We start from the raw sequence: 9442 nt of genomic DNA on the forward strand, positions 1-9442 counted from the left end.
AAGAAAATGTCTGGAGATCAAGAACTCAATAGAAGAAATTAAGAATGAAACAGCCAGCTTAGGAAGGAGAGTGGACCAGATTTAGGAAAGAATCAGTGACATCAAATATGAAAACCTCAAAATGACAAGGATGGAAGAAGAAACAGCCTTGAGACTAAAAAGAAATGAAAGAACTCTACAAGAACTTTCTGACACTATCAGAATGTGCAATATAAGACTAATGGGCATACCAGAAGGAGAAGAAAAGAGAAGGTAACAGAGAAAATATTCAAACAAATTGTTGATGAGAACTTCCCAAACATGAGGACAGAACTGGATTCTTGAATCCAAGAAGCAAATAGAACACCTAATTACCTCAATCCCAACAGGCCTTCTCCAAGGCACATTTTATTGAAGCTGTCTAAAATCAACGACAAAGAAACAATCTTCAAGGCAGTCAGGGAAAAGAAGACGGTAACCTACAAAAGAAAGCCCATTAGATTATCATCAGATTTTCAGCAGAAACTCTTGAAGCCAGGAGGGAGGGGAACCAAATACTCAAACTATTGAAAGAGAGAAATTATGAGCCAAGAATAATATATTCAGCAAAGATATCCTTTAGATATAAATGAAGAATAAAGTTTTTTCCAGACATACAGAAGCTGAGGGAATTTTCTAATACAAGACCTGCACTACAAAAAATACTAAAGGAGGCTATTCGAACACCATCACCAGGGACAATTTATGTCAACCAAAACATAAGAAGGAGGAGACTAAAGGCCTGAACCTGAATATGAAAATGGAGAAAGTAGGCATGCTGAAGAAAATGGAACACTTTAAGTATCAAACTTTTTTTTGCATAAACTTAATGATAAGCACTCAAATATATCCAGAAGTGATATATATATATATATATATATATATATATATATATATATATATATGAAATGTATACTACATATATAATTTATACTGTAAATATACTGTATAGATATATATATATACTGTATATATAATATATATACATATACATATTACGTATATATGTGTATATATATATATATATATATATATATATATATATAATATACTGTAATAAAATAAAAAACAGAGGGAAACATCATAGAATACCAAAAAACAGAAATAATAGAAAACAACAAAAAGGCAAAGACACAATGGAGACCCAGCCTTGGCAAAAAAACTAAACATAGAATGACAGGAAATCCTCACATATCAATAATCACCCTAAATGTAAATGGACTGAACTCACCAATACAAAAACACATAGTAGCAGATTGGATCAAAACTAAACCTAACCATATGCTGTCTCCAAGAGACACATCTCAGCTACAAGGACAAACATAGACTCAAAGTGAAAGGGTAGAAATTGACATTCCAAGCAAATGGTACCCAGAGAAAATCAGGTGTAGCCATAATATCTGATGGAACAGACTTCAGGGTGAAAAAGATAACAGGAGACAAAGATGGACATTTCAGAATGGTAAAGGGGACTATACAAGAAGAAGACATAACAGTCATCAATATTTGTGCCCCCAATCAGGGAGTACCAAAATATACCAAGCAACTACTAACAGAACTGAATGGAAAAATTAACCAAAACACAATTATACTAGGGAATTTAAATGCATTATTGACAGCCATGGACAGATCATTCAAACAGAAAATAAATAACGAAATAGCAGCCCTAAATGACTCGTAAGATGAAATGAACATCACTGGCATATATAGAGCACTTCATCCTAAAACATCAGACTATACATTCTTTTCTAGTGTACATGGAACATTCTCAAGGATAGACCATATATTGGGACGTAAAATCAGCCAAAGCAAATTTAAGAAGATTGAAATCATACCAAGCATATTCTCTGATCACAAAGCTTTGAAATTGGATATCAACTGCAAAAAGAAAGCAGGAAAACACACAAATACATGGAGATTAAACCACATACTTTTAAAGAACGACTGGGTCAAAGGAGAAATTAGAAGAGAGACCAAAAGACACATAGAAACAAATGACAATGAAAATTCATCCTGCGAAAATTTTTGGGATACAGCGAAAGCAGTTTTAAGAGGGAAATTTATATCATTATAGGCCTATCTCAAGAAACAAGAAAACTACCAATGAAATAACCTCATGTCACAACTTAAAGAACTAGAAAAAGAATAACAAGTGAAATCTAAGATCAGCAGAAGAAAGGAAATAACAAAAATCAGAGCAGAACTAAATGAAATAGAGAACAAAAAGACAATAGAAAAAAATAATGTGGCAAAGATATGGTTCTTTACAAAGATTAACAGAATTGACAAACTCTTGGATAGACTCACTAAGATGAAGAGAGAAGGCACTAATTAACAAAACCAGAATGAAAAAGGGGTAGTTATTACCACAGAAATACAAAGGATCATCCAAGAATATTATGAAGGACGATGTGCCACAGAATTCAATAACCTAGAAGAAATGGGCAAATTCTTAGAAACATATAGCCTTCCAAGGCTGAACCATAAAGAACTGGAAAATCTAAACAGACCGATCACCAGTAACAAAATTGAATAAGTCATTCAAAACCTTCTGAAGAGCAAAAGTCTGGGACCAGATGCCTTCACTACTGAATTCTACCAAACCTTCAAAGAGGATCTAATATCAATCCTGTTGAAACTTTTCCAAAATATTGAAGAAGAGACAGTATTCCCTAACTCATTTTAGGAGGCCAACATTACCCGGATACCAAAACCTGGTAAGGACAACACAAAAAAAGAAAACTACAGACCAATATATTTGATGAATACAGATGCAAAAATCCTAAACAAAATTCTACCAAATTGAATACAACAATGCATTAAAAAGATTATTCATTACTACAAGTGGGGTTCATCCTTAGGGCACAAGGATGGTTCAACATCTGCAAATCCATCAATGTGATACATCACATAAACAAAATACAGAAAAAAATCATATGATTATATCAATTGATGCAGAAAAGCATTTGACAAGACACAACACCCATTTATGATTAAAACACTTAATAAAATGTGTATTGAAGTAAGATACCTTAACATAAAAAGGCTATCTATGACAAGCCCTCAGCTAATATTATAATTAATGGTGAAAACCTGAAGCCCTTTGCTCTATGTTCAGGGACATGACAGGACTGTCCCCTATCACCTCTGCTTTTCAACATAGTGTTGGAAGTCCTTGCCAGAGCAATCAGGCAAGAGAAAGAAATAAAAGGCATCCAAATTGGGAATGAAGAAGTTAAATTGTCACTCTTTGCAGATGACATGATGTTATATATAGAAAACCCTGAAAACTCCACCAAAACGCTATTTGAAATAATCAACGAATTCAGTAAAGTTGCTGGCTATAAAATCAACGTACTGCATTCCTATATTCCTATATTCCTATATTCCTATATACTAAGAATGAAATCTCAGAAAAAGAAATACAGAAAACAATTCCTTTTGCAATTGCAGCAAAAAGAGTAATATACCTAGGAATAAACTTAACAAAGGATGTGATGGACCTACATGCTGAAAACTATAAGACATTTTTGAAAGAAATTGAAGAAGACACAAAGAAATGGAAAGACATTCCATGCTCATGGATTGGAAGAATCAACATAGTTAAAATGGCCATATTACCCAAAGCAATATACATATTTAATGCAATCCCCATCAAAATCCCAATGGCATTTTTTAAAGAAATAGAACAAAAAATCATCAGAATTGTTTGGAACCACAAAAGACTCCAAATAGCCAAAGCAATCTTAAGGAAAATGAACAATACTGGAGGTATCACACTCGCTGACTTTGCTTGTACTACAAGGCTACAATAATCATAACAGCATGCTATTGGCAGAAAAACAGACACATAGACCAATGAAATACAATTGAGAACCCAGAAATAAAATCACATAAATATGGACAGATAATTTTTGACAAAGAAGCTAAAAACAAACAATGGAGGAAAGACTGCCTCTTCAATAAATGGTGCTGGCAGAATTGGATAGCCACGTGCAAAAGAACAAAACTGGACTGCTATCTCTCACTATGTACCAAAATTAATTCAAAATGGACCAAAGACTTAAGCATAAGACATTACACAATAAAGTGCGTAGAATAAAACGTACATACTAAACTTATGGATCTTGCGTTCAAAGAGAATTTTATGAATTTGACCACAAACGCAACATACATAAAAGGTAAAATAAACGAATGGGATTATATAAAACTTAAAAGCTTCTACACAGCAATACAAACCATAGAGAAAATAAAGAGGAAACCAAGTAAATGGGAGAAGGTTTTTGAAAACAGTGTCTCAGATAAGGGGCTAATATCCAAAATATACAAGGAACTCATGAAACTCAACAACAAAAAAACAAACAACCCAATTGAAAAATGGGCAGAGGACCTGAAGATACATGTCTCCAAAGAGAACATACAAATGGCAAATAGACATATGAAAAAATGCTCAACATCCCTAATCATCAGAGAATTGCAAATAAAAACCACAATGAGATATCACCTCACCCCAGTCAGAATGGCTATCATCAACAAGACAAATAATAACAAGTGTTGGAGAGGCTGTGGAGAAGAAGGAACCTTCATACACTGTTGTTGTGAATGCAGACTGGTTCAGCCGTTATGGAAGGCAGCATTGATGTTCCTCAAATAATTAGGAATAGAATTACCATTTGACCCTGCAATCCCTATCCTGGGTATCTACCCAAAGTATCTGAAAGCATTTATACATAAAGACACGTGTGCTCCAGTGTTCACTGCAGCTTTGTTTACGGTGGCCAAGACATGGAAACAACCACAATGTCCTTTGATAGATGAATGGATGAGGAAGTTGTGTTATATGTACACAATGGAATACTATGGGCGGTAAGAAAAGAAGATATAGGAACATTTGTGACAACATGATGGATCTTGAGAGTAAGATGCTAATCGAAGTAAATTGATCAGGAAAAGCAGAGAAACATATGATTTCACTGATATGTGGTATATAGATCAAAAACAAAAAAAGAACAAGACAAACAAATGAGAAAGAAAAACTCATAGACACAGACAATAGTTTAGTGTTTACCAGTGGGTAAGTGGGTTGGGGGGGGTGGTGAGGGTAAGGGGGATCAAATATATGGTGATGGAAGGATAACTGGCTCTGTGTGGTGAGGACACAATGGGATTTATAGATGATGTAATACAGAATTGTACACCTGAAATCTATGTAATTTTACTAACAATTGTCACCCCGATACATTTTCAAAAAATAAAGGAAAACAAAAAAAACATACGCCATGTTACAGAGGCAAAAAAAAAAAAAAATGAGAGAGATAATTAAATCTAAATCCCCTTTTCTTTGCCTAGGGCTCTATCATGTTATCCGGCCCCAGCTTCTTGCCTAATCTTATCTCCTACCACTGTTTCATGTTCCCTATACTTCAGCCACACTGCTCTTCTTTCTGTTCTGCTAAAATTTTAAATTAATTTTTCTAACTGTCGCTTCCAGCGCAACACGGGCAGTAAGGGAGCGAGAAGGGGCAGCATTAGGTTAAGGTTTTTAAGAAAGAAAGAAACAGACTTAATGCAGTTAAATCTCTGAAGTCCAGGGTGTCTTATAGCCTGACAAGAGACTGGAGCCCAGAATCAGGCCAACTGGTGGGTTTTATTGATTATCATACAAGGAAGTAGCATTGTTTTTTACACAGTCTGTGAAACCCATCCAACATATCACAAAAGAGAACCAAACCAATTATTTTCGTCCCCAAGCAGACAGAGCAGAAAGTCCTATGATGATTTAGGCAAGGTATGCACCTTCCTAGGGAACAAATCTCTTATGTTGAAACTGTTCCATTGAGCTAAGCAGAGAGAGCTGGTCTTTATCGCTTTCATGACTTCTCTCACAATCAGGTGAGAGGAAAGCCACAGTCAGCTGTGGCTTTTCCCAGGATTGGGGATGGGGAGGCAAGGCCGCTTCCCCGATCTTCGAAAGCAGCTCATTGGGGGGTCCCCACAGGGTTCTGCCTGGCTTGAGTTTTGCCCCCCGTGGGGAATCTTATTCGTCATTGGCTGCAAACTATCTTTTGGGGACCAGACAGAGAGACATGAGGTGTAAAACATCAAGACAAAACAAAGTCCCAGAAAGCACAGTGTCACAGACCCTTCTTTCCTCAGGGCAAGACAAGGGGGTACAGTTGGCTAGGCTGCTGTGTGCCAACACCTAATAAGGCCTTTGAATTTGCAGTTTTTCATGCCTGGATTTTTTGTTGTTGTTAAAATTAATTGGGGTGACAAAGGTCAACGAAACTACCTAGGCTTGAAGTGTATAATTCTATAATACATCATCCATATATTGCACTATGTGTTCACCATCTAGAGGCAGTTGTCCTTCCACCACCATATATTTGACCCCCTTTACCTTCATGTGCCATCCCCCTCCCCCTTTACCCTCTGGTAACCATTAAACTGTTGTCTTTGTCTATGAGTTTTTGCTTGTTTGTTTGTCTTATTCCTTTGTTGCCTTCAGTTTTATAGCCCACATATGAGTGAAGTCATATGGTTCCCGACTTCTTCTGTCTGACTTATTTCACTTAGCGTAATAATCTCAGGATCCATCCATGGTGTCACAAATAGCAGTATTTCATCTTTTCTTATGGCAGAGTAGTATTCCTTGGTGTATATATAGTATATCTTTTTATTTTCCGATGATCTTGATCTCTGTCCGCTGCGCCTGGCAGGCTCCTTCTCACCATTCAAATCTCTGATCAAATATTAACATCTCAAAGGAACAATTCTCCTACCATACTGTATAAATCACCCTCAATCTTGTCACCCTTTATCCTATCACCCTACTAAATAACTGTCCTTCATATTGCCCACATAATCTAATTTTTTTCCTGGTTATTTTCTTCCGTATTGAAACAAACTCCATATGTTCAAGGACCATCTTTTATTTTAATTGCTGAAGTTCTTGTGCCTTGGAAAGAATTATCGAATATATATATATTTGCTGAAAAAAATTAGTAGGTGCTACCTAAGTTCTCCCCTAGTCTAATATTTTAAAATATCTCCATCTGTCAAAAAAATCCCTGAAGTATTTTGTCTCACAGGGACATTTTCCTAGTCTAAAGCTCCTAGAGGCTTCTAAAATGAAATATACTCCTGATAAGAGTAATGCTTAAAGATCTGATCAGCCTTGTATAATTCCAGGTCACATACTGAAAAGTAGAATTTTGCGTTGGGAGCAATATAGGAGGGAATTGAGAGAAAACATTCTAGAGAAAATTTCCCTTCTGACGAAGATAGACCTAACTGCAGTACCACAGTTGCCAATCCACACGGTGAGTGCCCTGAGAGAATAGAAGGAAGTCTCTAGATATAAATTGTGTAGATTTCCAACTTGGCCAAGGGCCAAATCTGGAATTTCTCCATGTTTCAATTTGTAAGCAGTTTTCATTTCACATCCAGGCTCAGTAACTGCCCTCCCTTCAGAAAACTGTCTTTTCAAATTCCTGGGACTTATTTGTCATTTGCTTACATGCCACGACTAGTTGTGTCGATTGTTGCTTTGTCCCGTTGACATAATGTAATCTGCTGTGACAGATGCAACTATGGTATCTCAAATGGGAGATGACAGAGTGTTGGATTCTGGAGAAGTGTGATGGCACATGCCTTTGCTGACAGAATCTTAATGACCAGATGTGGTTCCAAACCTTCATTTGTGAGCTAAAACTTCAGTGGATTGATTTATGCTTTTAGTGGAGATTGTAGGTTAATAACACAAACTGAGAACATGCTGTGAGCTGAAGGCACCATTGGGACTTGTGAGCCAAGCCTTCAGGATGGTTACCAAAATACTAATACTAATAACTAATATTTAAATGGCACTTTCTCTGTGCCAGGCACTATTTCTAAGTGTTTCACATATGGTAGCTTATTTAATCTTCACTATTCTGTGAGGCAGACAAGACTATTATCACAAAGGAAACTGAGGTACAAAGTGAATAACAGAACTGCCCAAAGGTACACAGTTATAGAGTAATAGAACACATACTGAATCTCAAATCTGACTGCCAAACCTGAACTCTGAATAATGACTATCCTATGCTCTATTGGTAACCCTGGCAAGAACTGTGTTATACTAATTGTGGTAATAATAACAGTGACAAAAACTGCCATTGTTTTGTACATTGACCTGTGCTAAAACCTTTACCTACGTTATCTCATTTTATGCTCACACTAGTTGTATAAAATAAGTACAGTCTGAATCCTTGTATTGTAGATGGGGAATGTGAGGCTCAGAGTATGTACACTGTCTTGCCTAAGGTCTTGTACCCAGGAAGTGGGACAGCCAGGAGTTGAACTTAGGATTCCCCAAACCTGGTACCTCAAAAAATCAAATCCTTTCACCACTGGTCCTTACTTCACTTAGCTTATAAGCAAACATGTAAAGGTTTTGTTTGTTTGTTTTGTTTTTTCTTGGTCTTAAAATGAGGCCCACTGACAACGTGGGAGAAATCAGTGACTCACTCATCATCTACTGTGTGTGGAGAGGGAGCCTCAGAGTACACACATTGACATTGCATTTGACATATCCAGTCAATTAGTTAAAACCAGCAGTCTGCCTAACCCTGGGCTCTGTGGGATGAACTTCTGTGAGAATTCCAGGGCAAGCTTTCTTTCTTGTTTATACAACTATAGTTTTCTCTTTGCTGTTCTTCATATAAAAAGATAATACAACCCACCTACTGTCCTTAAATGTTACTTCAAATTGGTTATCTTGTTGTAGGGATGCAACAAATTGATGCTTCCTATTTTATCCAATCCCTGTTGTGATTTTAAAACAGTTGGTCAAGATTAGGGACTCGGGCTGTGGTAAGAGGTTAGGGTCCCAGTCTTACCCAAGGTTAAGGCCTGAGGCAGTGATGAGGATAAGAGCAAACACATTCTCTCACAGGGGGATTATACCCAGATTTAATAGTGCTGCCCTTTAACTAGCCAGTCCCAGTGAGGCAGGAGGGCCTTCAATATTCTGGGCTAAGTTCCATTTGCAATGCAATTTAAATGCCTTAATATATTTTTTCTGCTTGAACCTGCTGCCATATAATTGAGTTCCATGATACATGTACTCCTCTGTGAAGTATGCATTGAAATTAACCTGTTTTATTTCCTTCACATATATCAGTCTGCAACTCCCTGTTGGTGGAGTGAGACAAGGCAAGGGAAATGCACTCCAGTCACATGCCAATTGAGATAAGGCTTTTACAAATCCTTTTGAACCATCCCCACCCTCAGGTCATCACCCAAGTGATTAAATAACATCTATGGAATGCTTATCAAAGTAAGAAATTTCCCCACACCCAACACAAATATTGCCCTATCTATGAGGAGGGGAAGTTAGCTTCCATCTCAGTAGGAAGCTGCTCTTTGCATGAACCCTGCT

This window comes from Rhinolophus hipposideros (genome assembly GCF_964194185.1).
Source record: "Rhinolophus hipposideros genome assembly, chromosome: X".
Taxonomy (NCBI): domain Eukaryota; kingdom Metazoa; phylum Chordata; class Mammalia; order Chiroptera; family Rhinolophidae; genus Rhinolophus; species Rhinolophus hipposideros.